Source organism: Topomyia yanbarensis, chromosome 1, assembly GCF_030247195.1.
Source record: "Topomyia yanbarensis strain Yona2022 chromosome 1, ASM3024719v1, whole genome shotgun sequence".
Lineage (NCBI taxonomy): Eukaryota > Metazoa > Arthropoda > Insecta > Diptera > Culicidae > Topomyia > Topomyia yanbarensis.
In genome coordinates, this window is record NC_080670.1 from 136719679 (window position 1) to 136733499 (window position 13821).

General features: G+C 37.6%; 1 long non-coding RNA gene across 1 annotated transcript; it reads left to right on the plus strand.

The window, feature by feature from the left end:
* Positions 1 to 3552: 3552 nt before the first annotated feature.
* On the plus strand, positions 3553 to 5221 carry LOC131692022 (uncharacterized). Its single transcript, XR_009305904.1, has 5 exons — positions 3553 to 4128; positions 4198 to 4341; positions 4402 to 4570; positions 4767 to 4947; positions 5004 to 5221. It is a non-coding gene; the product is annotated as an uncharacterized LOC131692022 (long non-coding RNA).
* The last annotated feature ends 8600 nt before the right edge of the window (positions 5222 to 13821 follow it).

Below are 13821 nucleotides of genomic sequence, written 5' to 3' on the forward strand. Positions count from 1 at the left end.
TGTTATCTGCTTGCTAACTCATTTTGTCATGCGGTGATGGGTATGCGAGGAGGGCGAAAGTCCCATGAACGAACGACTCCCCAGCTTAAATTGGTATGCTTTGTAATAAAGTGGTGGTTTAAAGATGATGGGGTTGAAAGGGAGGGGTATGAGGTGGTAGTCTGAGGGGTGATTTAAGGAGATTTTTAAAGGAGGGGAGTGAACAGTAGAGGGGGGGGGGGTGTAACCCCTCTCCGTAAATCATCAACTACGCCCCTGTTAAAATCCAGAAACCTTATGCGAGTCGAAAAAAAAATTGGCCGGGGTTAGGTTGACGTTTTTCAGAGTGATTGCATAACCTTTCTATATGAGAAAGGCAAAAATGTGCAAAATCCAAAAAAGTGAATCTTCGTCAAATTTTTTTCGTGTTTGCATCAAATATCGACGTTTTATGCACCTTGAATACATTTAGCATCAAAAATAAAAATTCTATTTTTAATTTTTCCTATAGTTTTTATGAGAAATTTCTGTGTGGCCGCACTCTGAAACCCGTAATTCCGGAACCAGAATTCCGATCGATACAAAATTCAATAGCAGCCGATGGGAAGGTTGCACCTTTCATTTGAGACTAAGTTTGGGCAAATCGGTCCAGCCATCTCTGAGAAAAATGAGTGACATTATTTGACACATACGCACATACATACACACACACACACACACACACATACACACACATACATACACACACACATACAGACTTTTTCCGATCTCGACGAACTGAGTCGAATGGGATATGACACTCGGCCCTCCGGGCCGGGATTGGGTTGACGTTTTTCAGAGTGATTGCATAACCTTTCTATATGAGAAAGGCAAAAATGTGCAAAATCCAAAAAAGTGAATCTTCGTCAAATTTTTTTCGTGTTTGCATCAAATCTCGACGTTTTATGCACCTTGAATACATTTAGCATCAAAAATAAAAATTCTATTTTTAATTTTTCCTATAGTTTTTATGAGAAATTTCTGTGTGGCCGCACTCTGAAACCCGTAATTCCGGAACCAGAATTCCGATCGATACAAAATTCAATAGCAGCCGATGGGAAGGTTGCACCTTTCATTTGAGACTAAGTTTGGGCAAATCGGTCCAGCCATCTCTGAGAAAAATGAGTGACATTATTTGACACATACGCACATACATACACACACACACATACACACACACATACATACACACATACACACACATACAGACTTTTTCCGATCTTGACGAACTGAGTCGAATGGGATATGACACTCGGCCCTCCGGGCCGGGATTACGTTGACGTTTTTCAGAGTGATTGCATAACCTTTCTATATGAGAAAGGCAAAAAGGTTAAAATTCAAAAAAAGAATAATGTATTCTCACCGTTATGACGCGTCACCTCACCTAGTTTGGTGAGGTGAGAGCGAAAAAGCGATCACCGCAGTCACTTAGGTGACTATAGTCACCCAAGGTGACAGAAGTCACGTGGCAGAGCGATTCCAATAATTATTTTGAATGACGACGGTCACCGTAAGATGGAAAAAAGTGACCAAATTCTCACCTAAAAAATGTAGGTGATTAGAACCAAAAAGTGTTGCGTTTACTTTCAGATTTTTTTGAATTTTCGGGTAACATTTCCTTTTGGATAATGGCAGTTGGGAAGTTTCTGAATGACGTAAATTGATGATAGGCGTTTTTTTGAAATTCAAGATGGCGGCTTCTGGTTACAACAAACACTTAAAACCACCGTTAATATAGGTGTCATTTGAAAGGTAGTGTTTAGTAGAAGGCAAAAAATGATGGTTGGAGCCATTTAAAAATCTAAGATGGTGGATTCCGATTATCACAAAACACTGAAAACCACCATCAGCATGGGTGTCATTTGAAAGGTAGAAATTAGTAGATGGCAAAAATTGATAATTGGCGCCATTTTGAGTTCAATGATGGCGGCTTCCGGTTACTACAAAACATTGAAAACCATCATCAATATGGGTGTCAATTAATATGTAGTGTTTAGTAGAAGGCAAAAATTAATGATTGGCGCCATTCCGAAATCCAAGATGGCGGCTTCCGGTTGCCACAAAACACTGAAAATCACCACCAATATGGGTGTCATTCGAAAGGTAGTTATTAGAAGAAGGCGAAAATTGATGATTGGTTCCATTTGGAAAACCAAGATGGCCGCTTTCGGTTATCACAAAACACCGTAAATCACCATTAATATGGATTTCATTGGAAAGGTAGTAATTAGTAGAAGGCGAAAATTGACGATTGGAGCCATTTGAAATCCAAGATGGCGGCTTCCGGTTACCACAAAACATCAAAAACCATTATCAATATGGTTGTCATTTGAAAGGTATTGATTAGTAGAAGCCAAAAATCGACGATTGGCGCCATTTTGAAATCTAAGACGTTGACTTGGTTTGTTTGATAGAGCCAATCAAACGAATTTTCATGCGAGAGGTGACAGAATGGGGTCAATACACTGACAAAATTGGGGGTAGACGGAATCAGGCACAGGTTTGGCAGCCCTGTCAGATTTCTGCGCGTATCCTGTCGGGTTAGTTCAGCTAGGACAAACTCGGTTTCGCTCGCGTTTTCTGGCAAATTTTGACAGGAACCGAGCTAAACCCTGGCATAACTCGGATATAAACTGTGTAAAGATCCTGGCAATTCCTACCTGGTAGAATTTAGCACGAATCGAGCAAAACATCTGACAAAGATGTGGCAGGAACCGTACAGAGATCTTGGTCGTACATTTCTGGCTCGATTCTGGATAAAAGTGAGCAGCATCGGTTGGTTTGACCGCTTCTGTCAGAAACGGTTGTTGCATTTGAGCGAATTCGTTGCCAGAATTCTCGCACAAATCGCGCAAAATGCTCGCAGAAACTCTGTCAGCATCAATTTCGCTGTGTTCAACTTTTGCTAACTTTCTGCTTGCCACGCTGACCGGGCGGTGGCTGATAATATCGGGTCTTCCCTATATTTCTAAGTACTTCGATAACTATGTTTCTAGAATCATCCATTTCGTAAACTAGCATACGGTGAAATGGAAATCGTCGTACTGACGCTCTTCCTTTTTTCAAATCATCTATCTATTGCTTTTAACCCTTTCATGTCCAAAGTTTTTCTAGTGCATGCAGGGTTTCAAAACTATTTTTCCTTGAAAACAGTGAGGTTAAGAAACACGAAATCATTTTTCATAAAGATAAGAGCTTCCCTCGCAGCGCTAGAAGCTGCTCAATTTCTACTTTCTAATGGTCAATTCCCCTAGAATATTCGATTTGAAACAGATTTTGCTTAGTGACCGCACCCCACAACCCATAACTCTGGAATCGGAAATCGGATCGAGATGAAATTTAATAGCCATTTACGGGGATAAAACACCTTTCATTTGAGACCAAGTTTGGTCGAATCTCCGGGAAACAAATGAGACTGAAATTCTGAATTTGGATACTTCCGCCGGGGCTTCCGGAACCGACGATGGTGGCCAATGTGACCAAAGAGACTTTTAATGGCTGTTAATGACCTAGTACTACAAATCTAAGTAGATGTGGCACCATTTTGAAAAAGTTTTCACCTTTATACATTCATTACAGAATTTTGAAAATCGACATTGTCTGGCTAATCGTACTCTTCACTCTGCAATTCCGGAACCGGAAGTCGGATCCATTATAAATTCAATAGCAGCCTATAGGAATGTTGTACCTTTCATTTGAGACTAAGTTTATGAAAATCGGTCCACCCATCTCTGAGAAAAGTGAGTGAGATTGCGGTCACATACACACACAGAATTGACGGATTGTATCGAATGGTATATGTCACTCGGGCCTCCGGGTCTCCGTTTAAAAGACGGTTTTCAGAGCAGTTTTCTATTGAGAAAGGCAAAACGTAAATCGTATGAATAATTTGTAGCAAATAGTGGCACATTTTACACATTTATAATTAGTGGCTCATGTCCCTTCAGATTTGACCGCACTTACCGCTTGATGACGTCCCAGTTTGATATTTCTTTTGAGTGTTTTGAGAAAACTGAGAAAACGAAAATCGTCAACGCAGGCCTGAATACGGTTAAAGAAATATAAACAAATTTTGGTATCCTCGCATCGTTGTCCGGAGCAGTTGGATATGTAAGGATATTTATTATTTTTAATCTAGTCCTGTAATTCAATTCTATTAATCGAATCGTATATTTAAAGCATTGTCATCAATAACCCCAGGGTTGAAAAATTGATTCGGTTCTGTGACTTCGAATCTAAAGACTATGGCGTGCGGCATCGAAGAATTTATTCCGTGCACTTTAGGTCGTCTTGTTTCAAACACCTATTAAATCTATCTAAAGGGTAAATGTTGCAAAATTACACAAACTAAACATTAAAAATCTGACACGTTTCGTTTTGTAGATGATGATCGAGTTGCACTTTTTGTTGCCAACGAACGGAAAACAGCGACCAGCTGCTGCATTTGCTCCACCACCCGTTTTTTCTAAGAGATCAGAGATGTGTATTTTCGCTCTGCAGTTTGTTGCTTTTAGCTAAATAGTTGAAGAAATTTTTCTCCTCAAAATATTTGGTAAGTAAATAAGAACAGTTTTGCATGTAATATAAGTTGTTATCGTGGGCGTGGAAACGACATTTATTCACTATTACTTATGGATACACTGGAAGATAAACTAATGGCGTTTTCGTTTTTGACTCAGCACTACACCGGTGTAGTCGAAAAAACAAAAGCGCCATAAGACTAACTTAATTTCTACCACTTTTTATAGATTATTTCTGCTGCCTCTGCACTCCTTGCTGTCGTTCGATTCCGTTCACGTAGCTTCGACGTGCTGCCTCGTGGATCATTAACTCGTTGGTAGCGAGCCGCGTGGCTTGTTTCGATATTCCACCTATTACTATGGGCCTTGGTTGCGTTTAGATGACCTCGCATCTGCGTGGTGACTTCAGGTATGGTTAAGATGATCGGTCGTGGTATAACGTATATATAATAACATTTTTTGCAGGAAACTATTCAGTCATGTCAAACTGAGGCTTCCAATAGTCAACACCGGTGAAACAACGTCATCTCGGTTATTGACTTCAGATACATCGAGCAATACGGAACATTTGAACAAGACTGTAGCTTACCCGAGCTCCGAGCCACTACAATTCCATTTGACTTTAGTCATACCGGCTGGAATATAATATAGAATTCTGGCTGTCTAAGAGACAAGTATTTAAATTGTGCATTCATTTTTTTTTGTTTTTTGTTGATGATTAATTCATTTCAAATATATTTGTAGTTGGGACTGTGGCCACATTTGCAATTATGGCGCCACTGACATATGAGCAAGCGTATGGGGGATAGACCACTAGTGAATAATTGTTCTTAAACCTGAGGGGTAACCACCCATATTGAAGTATTTTGTTACAAGCCGCCATCTTGGATTTCAAAATGACGCCAATCATCAATTTTCACTTTCTACTAATTACTACCTTTCAAATGACCTTCATATTGATGGTGGTTTTCAGTGTTTTGTGGTAACCGGAAGGCACCATCTTGGATTTCAAAATGGCACCAATCATCGATTTTTATCTTCTACTAATTACTACCTTTCAAATGACACCCATATTGATGGTGATTTTCAGTGTTTTATGGTAACAGGAAGCCACCATCTTGGATTTCAAAATGGCGCCAATCATCAATTTTCGCCTTCTAACAATTACTAACTTTCAAACGACACCCATATTGATGATGGTTTTCAGTGTTTTATGGTAACAGGAAGCCGCCATCTTAGATTTCAAAATGGCGCCAATCATCAATTTTCGCCGTCTAACAATTACTCCCTTTCAAATGACCCTCATATTGATGGTGGTTTTCAGTGTTTTGTGGTAACCGGAAGCCGCCATCTTGGATTTCAAAATGGTACCAATAATCGATTTTTATCTTCTACTAATTACTACCTTTCAAATCACACTATTGATGGTGGTTTTAAGTGTTTTGTGGTAACGGGAAGCCGCCATATTGGATTTCAAAATGGCGCCAATCATCAATTTTTGCTTTCTACTAATTACTACCTTTCAAACGACACCCATATTGATGGTGATTTTCAGTGTTTTATGGTAACAGGAAGCCGCCATCTTGGATTTCAAAATGGCGTCAATCATCAATTTTCGTCTACTAACAATTACTACCTTTCAAATGACCATCATAGTGATGGTGGTTTTCAGTGTTTTGTGGTAACCGGAAGCCGCCATCTTGGATTTCAAAATTGCACCAATCATCGATTTTTATCTTCTACTAATTACTACCTTTCAAATGACCCCCATATTGATGGTGGTTTTTAGTGTTTTGTGGTAACCGAAAACCACCATCTTGGATTTCAAAATGGCGCCAATCATCAATTTTCGCCTTCTACTAATTATTACCGTTTAAATGATAGCCATATTGATGGTGGTTTTCAGTGTTTTGTGGTAACCGGAAGCCGCCATTTTGGATTTCAAAATGGCACCAATCATCAATTTTCGCTTTCAACTAATCAATACCTTTCAAATGACACCCATATTTATGGTAGTTTCAAGTGTTTTGTGGTAACCGGAAGGCGCCATCTTGGATTTCAAAATGGCGCCAATCATCAATTTACAGCTTCTACGAATGGCTACTTTTCAAATGATACCCATATCGATGGTTGTTCTTAGTGCGAATGCCAAGCATCCATATAATATATATTGGAAGCCTAAATTTTGGGTTATCCGAACGTTACAGAAATTTTGGGTTATCCGCTCGTTATAAATTTTGGGTTATGCGCTCAGTACTCAAACTTTGGGTTATCCGCTCAGTACTCAAATTTTGGGTTATCCGCTCAGTACTCAAATGTTGGGTTATCCGCTCGTTACTCAAATTTTGGATTATTTCATCGTTACTTAAACTTTGGGTTACCCGCTCTGTACCCAACGCTTGGGTTATCTGTAAACCAAACTTTGGGTAGTGCTCACACTACTCAAAATTTAAGTTCAAAGCTTGTTCCCCAAAAGTGAGGAGATGCACTTTAGTCCATTTTGGGTAGGATTCTACCCAAAATTAGGTAACGGCTGGTAAGCGTGTACAGATTTTACATCTCAGATAACCTCTACGACCTCGGTTAGGATTAAACTCAGACCCACTGGGGCGGTAACGCTTACCACTCAGCAACTGGCGCCGTCAGTTATTATATTTAGTTACTGAAATTCACGTTATTTATTTATTTCCTAAGCCCAGAGACTGGTTCGTCGCAAAAGATAAAATATTATTTTATTTTAATGAGGCCTTAAAATTAACTGTCGGGTAATTCCATGTCAGATTTACAACTCAATTTTTCAACTGCTCCGAAAAAAAATCTCGCGCTCTTTAAAGCAAAACAATCAACACGTTTTTTCTGCAACATTTTTTTCAAGTTATGATTTTTGAACATTTGAAGTTTATAAAATCGACTATTTTTAAATCACTGATAACTCGTAAACTGTGTGATGCATTAAAATCTTTTATAAATAATAAAAAGTGTGTTTTGTATAAACTAGCCGGAAATCTTTTAAGCTAGTTTTTTACGAATGTATCCTGCAATAAACGAATTAAAGCCCTGCTAGAAAAAAGAAAATGATACCTATTAATTGTAGTTTGAAGAAGGTTATGCTGTTTTTTTTCTCTCGCATGAAAATTCGAGGTTTGAGCTTGATACTTCTTCACAATCTACTGCTCAACATCACAGGCTTCTTTTTACTAGTATGTGGTCATTGAAATATCATCTTTAGTCAAAATACATTTATATAGTGCATAAATGTCGATTGAGTGGAATTTCGGGCAGTTTAGCTCCGAGAATTCATCTTATTCTCATGGCTGATGTTGTCATCAACGCGGTACGTTGCGTATTCTTACTCTTGTGGACTCCTGCCAATTCTGGTCAAAATTTGGTAGGACCTGGTGTGACCTAATAAATCAATCCATGTTTTTCTGACATTCGTTATTGTATAACTCGGTTCATATTGTTGATTCTGATGGAAATTGGAATCCTATGACTATAATTGCAGATTTTCTGACAGCTCACAGCTTATCGGCAAACTTATCTGCAAAAACAACTTCATTTTTCTCCCAAACTCGTTTCATCGTCCTTTTAGATGCATCCGTTGAATTCAATCAGATTCTGACCATACAGTTTACATGCTTTTCAAAATAAATGCTATACGAAGAAATTTGGTTTACTAGTTTATAACTTACTGCAGTTCGAATTCCGAGAACAGGCTTTTGAAACTTAGACAAAATATTCGCAAGGCTTATATCCATCGATTAAAACAAAAACAAAACAAAAATCGATTTTTTTAAATTTCGTGAGGGAGTGCCCCTCTTAGTAAGACCAGTACTGCTTATAGCGACCAACGAATTTGGGTATTTGATCCGAACCATGATTAAAGTATTAGAGATTTCCAGGATGTTACTTTCCAGACTTTTTATTCACGCTCTGCACATAGATAACTGGGTAAGGAAAGTTATGAAAATTTAGAGCCATAGTACTCAAGTGAGAGCAAGGATGAGAAGTATACAGATCGGAAAGCTAGAAGTGGCAGGGTCATTAGAACAGGCTTAATACCTTACGGGCTTAACTTTTGTCCTTTGTTGATGGGGGTCGAGCTTACGCAGCATAACAACGAATCATTCAAGTCTACCGTGAGTACCGACAAAAAAGCCATGTAAGATCACCATGGAAAACCTGTCGACGATTAGCATCCATGAAATTGCTGCTGTTCATCTCTGTTTGCCTTTCGAATGCCGGAATAGTTATTTATTAGACTATTGCCATTGTACTTACAGTAGTAGCAGATTTTCTACATTGTGTAAATTGGTGGCTGTTTCTACAGCGACTACCTACCGCTGCCGATGGATTCCTATAAGTTCCTTTTTCTTTTTCACTTTTTTATTTCGCCTATATGCAGTCACATTTTCTTTTTAACATTTTAACGACATTCAATTAGCTAGAGATGACAGTATACAGATTACTTTCTTCGATTGTATACCTCCAGCGAGTACAATGCTTTCTCCGAAATCAACGACATAATTATGATTCTCTGCTGATCGCTCTGGCGAGTCTCTCTTCTGGGCGCTACTTGTATAATCCGTACAGCTCGTGGTTCATACTTCAGTATTGTTATCCATTTTCTATTTTTCATTTTACTATTGATCGCAGAATATTCCCTGGTAGAATTTATATTTAGCCATCTTCGACTGACCTGTGATCGACGCCAATTATTACGAAGTCAAACAGAACACGGAAGAGTAGCGTATTAGTGGTAGTGTAGGGTGTTATGTCTCGATGATTATCACAGTCGTGCCTGTGGATAAGTCAAGGCCTTCCAACCATGCAAATTTTTGAAGTAGAATACTTCTAACGTTTCAATATAGGGGTCCCGTTTCAAAGTTTTTGCTAAGATATTTTCCCAGTTTTCAAATGCGAATAGCTTCCGTTGTACTGATCGAAATCGCTATAATTTTGCACTATCTGATCGGAAACATGTGCACCTATATTGAATTTAATTCCGTAAAATGTACGATTGCTATAAATAACAAAAATAATGTATTTTGTGAATGTGGTAATTATCAGCGCTGATTGGTCCGAACAATTCAACCAAGCAGCGAGCGTTGCTAGGACTGCCTCTTTGCCATCCAATGAATCGCGACACTCATATATAAAGCACATAAGAAAATCGTCAGTTTGCTTTCTGATCTTGTAGTAGTTGCTACGTTCCGTCAGCTCGAAGCAATATATTCCATGACTGCCGCCAGGCATCATTTCAATGACATACAGCGGTGTTATGCATACAATAATCACAGACCACAGAAAAAACAGAACGCTCTTTCTTTCGGAGCTAAATAAATTAATTTCAAGGCGATGGGGTGGCGGTGGGTCTGGGTGCAAGAGACCGCGCTCTCTTGCTCTTTCAATTATGTGTGGCGTTCTCAAATAAATTCACCACGGCGCGCGCTCCAGAGTGCACTGCGAAGGAGTGTGCTCTTTATTAGTTTTTTTTTTCTAGCAAACGGTAGTGTGGCTGCGATTGACGATTCGAAGGAGATTATGTTGGTTTGTTGAATACTGATATAAGTTTCTGTTGATAGTTTGATACTGGGGGCAAACAGGGAAACGTGAAACGGGATTTTAATTTTACTTATTTTGTTTGCGAATTTCACTACTCTACAAGTGAAATGCTCCGTTAAAAGTAATGTCCTGGTACTACATTTGTTGTCGGTTATTATCATACGAGACAATTGCAGGGTAATTGCGAAGAAACCTGGTTGGTTAAAATTTGAATATATTCATATATATATATATATATATATATATATATATATATATATATATATATATATATATATATATATATATATATATATATATATATATATATATATATATATATATATATATATATATATATATATATATATATATATATATATATATATATATATATATATATATATATATATATATATATATATATATATATATATATATATATATATATATATATATATATATATATATATATATATATATATATATATATATATATATATATATATATATATATATATATATATATATATATATATATATATATATATATATATATATATATATATATAGATAACAGAAATACTCGATAGCTGAATTTAATGCAACCATGCAGAAGATAGTCAAAATTACAGCATTCTTATTACCAGCCTAAGTGTATTCTACTTCACTTCGGTTATGTCTCTGACATTACCTACCCATCCTTTTTCATCTATCATGAAGATCACGTGCTGGATCACTTTTTGCTGTTTTTCTTTAACTCTCAAATATAATTCTACACTTCCAATAGCATGCTTAGGGTAAAAGGGTATAATACGCCCCACCGGGGTAAAATGCCCCTCTTTGATTCCCAGGATTCCTGAATTATCTAAAAAGTAAAAATGACTGATAACAGTATCGCTTCATGAAATCAACTAACTAAGTTAGCTTGGTAGTTTTAATATGTTGCAAAACAACAATATACACAAAAGTTTCAAAAGAGCTACTTTAATGTAAGCTCCCACTTTTAAAGTAGAATACTTCTAACGTTTCAATATAGGGGTCCCGTTTCAAAATTTTCTGCCAGAATTTTACCCGATTTTTTAAACATGAATATCTGCCTTTGTACTGAATGAAAAAATAAGATTATTACGCTATTTGATTGGAAATATGTACAACAATTTTGTATCCAATTCGGTAGTATGTACAATTACTAAAAATAGCGGAAATAATGGATTTTATGAAAGTAGTAATTATCTGATCCATGATTGGTTGGTACAATTCGCTCAAAAAGCAAGCGTTGCTGGGACTGCCTCTTTTTGATCGAACGAACTGCGACGCGTATAAAAAGAGAACATAAGAAAAATTCGTTAGTTTGTGTTCTGACGATGTAAGCGTAGCAGCTGCTACGTTTCATGTCAGCTCACATTCATCGATGGTAAGTAATAGCACAGAGAACAGACGTCCATCTTCAGCATTCAACTTGTGTAAAATCTCTAACGGTTTCGAAAGTAGTTTGGATATCTAAACCAGGTGCGCTACTGTCGTCATGTTTTTTGTGACTGAGTGCGACAGAATTGACAGCGGTTATTCCTCTACCCAGTCAAACTAGTCCGGAACCGATTCGGACTTCCAGCATGAATTCCAGCTCAAATGCGTCAACCGATTGAGTCGGAATCGGTTGTTTTCTTTGAGCTAGATTCCATGCTGAATCCATCCAGGATTTCGAACCGGTTCCGGAATCGATTTGACGGATAGTTGGGATAGGTTGGTGTGGCGGCGCTAGTGTTTTTAGTATATTAATTCAAATGTTTACACACGTTTTTTAAATATTTTTGTTCGATCATGGATGTCTGTTCTCTGTGGTAATAGATACCATGACTGCCGCCAGACGCTGATGATTCGAATCATGAAATGACGTGACAGTTTTTGTATTTCAATATCACACTATTGAAAAACAAGCAAAAATGAACAGATCTCGAAAACGTGAAAACTCCCATACATCAGTCAATCTATCCCCGGCAGCGCCGTCAATAGGGAGCAGGTTTACTAACCTTACTAATTTAAACGAACACGAAAAGTTATAAATGATTGTGTCGCGTGCCAGTTTGAATCATTTGTTGCTCTTTTGCCAGACAAGTAACATCGTGCATATAGCGTCTCGTACGACAGATTTGAGCACCCAGTACACTACGCTTCTATGAATGACGTCATCATCGACTATTTAAAGAATATCATTTCTCGAGCGACTTCATTCTCCCGTCAAACGTCGGGCCGTAAAGAACAGCAGTAGCAATTAGAAAAACTCTAGTAAGAGAACTGCGGAGAGAAAAACAGCATTTTTGGCAACGTATGCCCCGGCATTGTATGGCAACACGTCCAATGTTATAAGGATAGGCAATGTTCGATTGGATTCGTTTTTTGACAGCTAAACGCGAATCCAATCGATCCAAAATGGAGTCTCCGCAGTTCTCTTTCTAGAGTTTTTCTAGTAGCAATCATGCATGTTGACAATGCGCTGCGATGAGTGCTGCATTTGATCACTGCTACCGCTGGGGGTGATCCGATGTAAATAGCGCGCGGCTTAAAGAGTTGGCAAACCTCAGTTGAAGCTGACTAATTGTTCCATTGTGCATGTTATTATTGTTAAATTAAAAGCCCTTTTAAGGTCTATAACAATAGCAAACAATAAAGAACAAATTGGAATATTTCCAATCATTGACAGCGATAATCCAACTGCGCAGTTTATATTCGTTATTTGTTGCTTGCGCGTATATTGACAATCTGAAATTTGCAACAATCTGTTATTTGTTTAAATTTATCCTTCCGAAACAATACAATAATGTGCAGCTACTTAAAGTACATTTCCAGGTTGAAATTAGTGAAAACCTGTGATTTATTAAAAATAGTCTTTCAGAAACATAATCCAAAATTCTGCAATGTTTCAGAAAATTGGAGGATGTGACAACACTGCCAGCTAGCGAAAGCCGTACCAAAAAGAATCCGCAAATATTTTTTCGTTATTGGCGATTCTACGTTGAAACCGCTCACAGATAGCGCTGGAAGCAAAGTGTTGCTGATTTGATTCTGTTCTGTCATAGTGCATATATTTTCTGTAAACATTGGTAAAAAAAAAACTTTTAAACACCAAATCACCGATCAATTTGTTGATAATTGTTTATGAAAATGATGGAAAACCATCATTTTATAAGATGATGAGTAAACATCTTGCGAAAAGGTTGTGAAACATAGTGGTTTCTAATATTATTCGCAGAGCTATATGTGTGCTGTTCCAAAATGTAATTTGTTGAGCATCGTAGCCACCGCAACATCATTTCAAGTTCCTCCTAAGTTAAGCTAAACCTTCATGAGATGGTGTAAATTCATGCAACTCTCTGGATCACGCGAGGAAAGAATATATCTGGTTAATAGGAAAGTGTCAGCTTTGTATCATACACAGCCAATCTTTCTCTCTGATAGTCTTCACTGAATCTCCTACGTAGTCCAAAATATGAAGGAGTTTGACATTGGTACTGATTGGGTCTCGGTTTCAAGTTGGAACTTTATTTATGGAACGATTTTTGATAACCACAATAATACCCCGAATGCATTTCGAAGAAATGTATGAGCCAAATGTTGCAAATAGCTGTAATTTCAGAATAATTGCAAATAAAACTAAATTTATTACTCGTTTCATTCATATTTTGGCAGTGGTAAGCTTTTTCCGAGAGGAAAATGAAGTTTTTGTTGTAAGCTACGA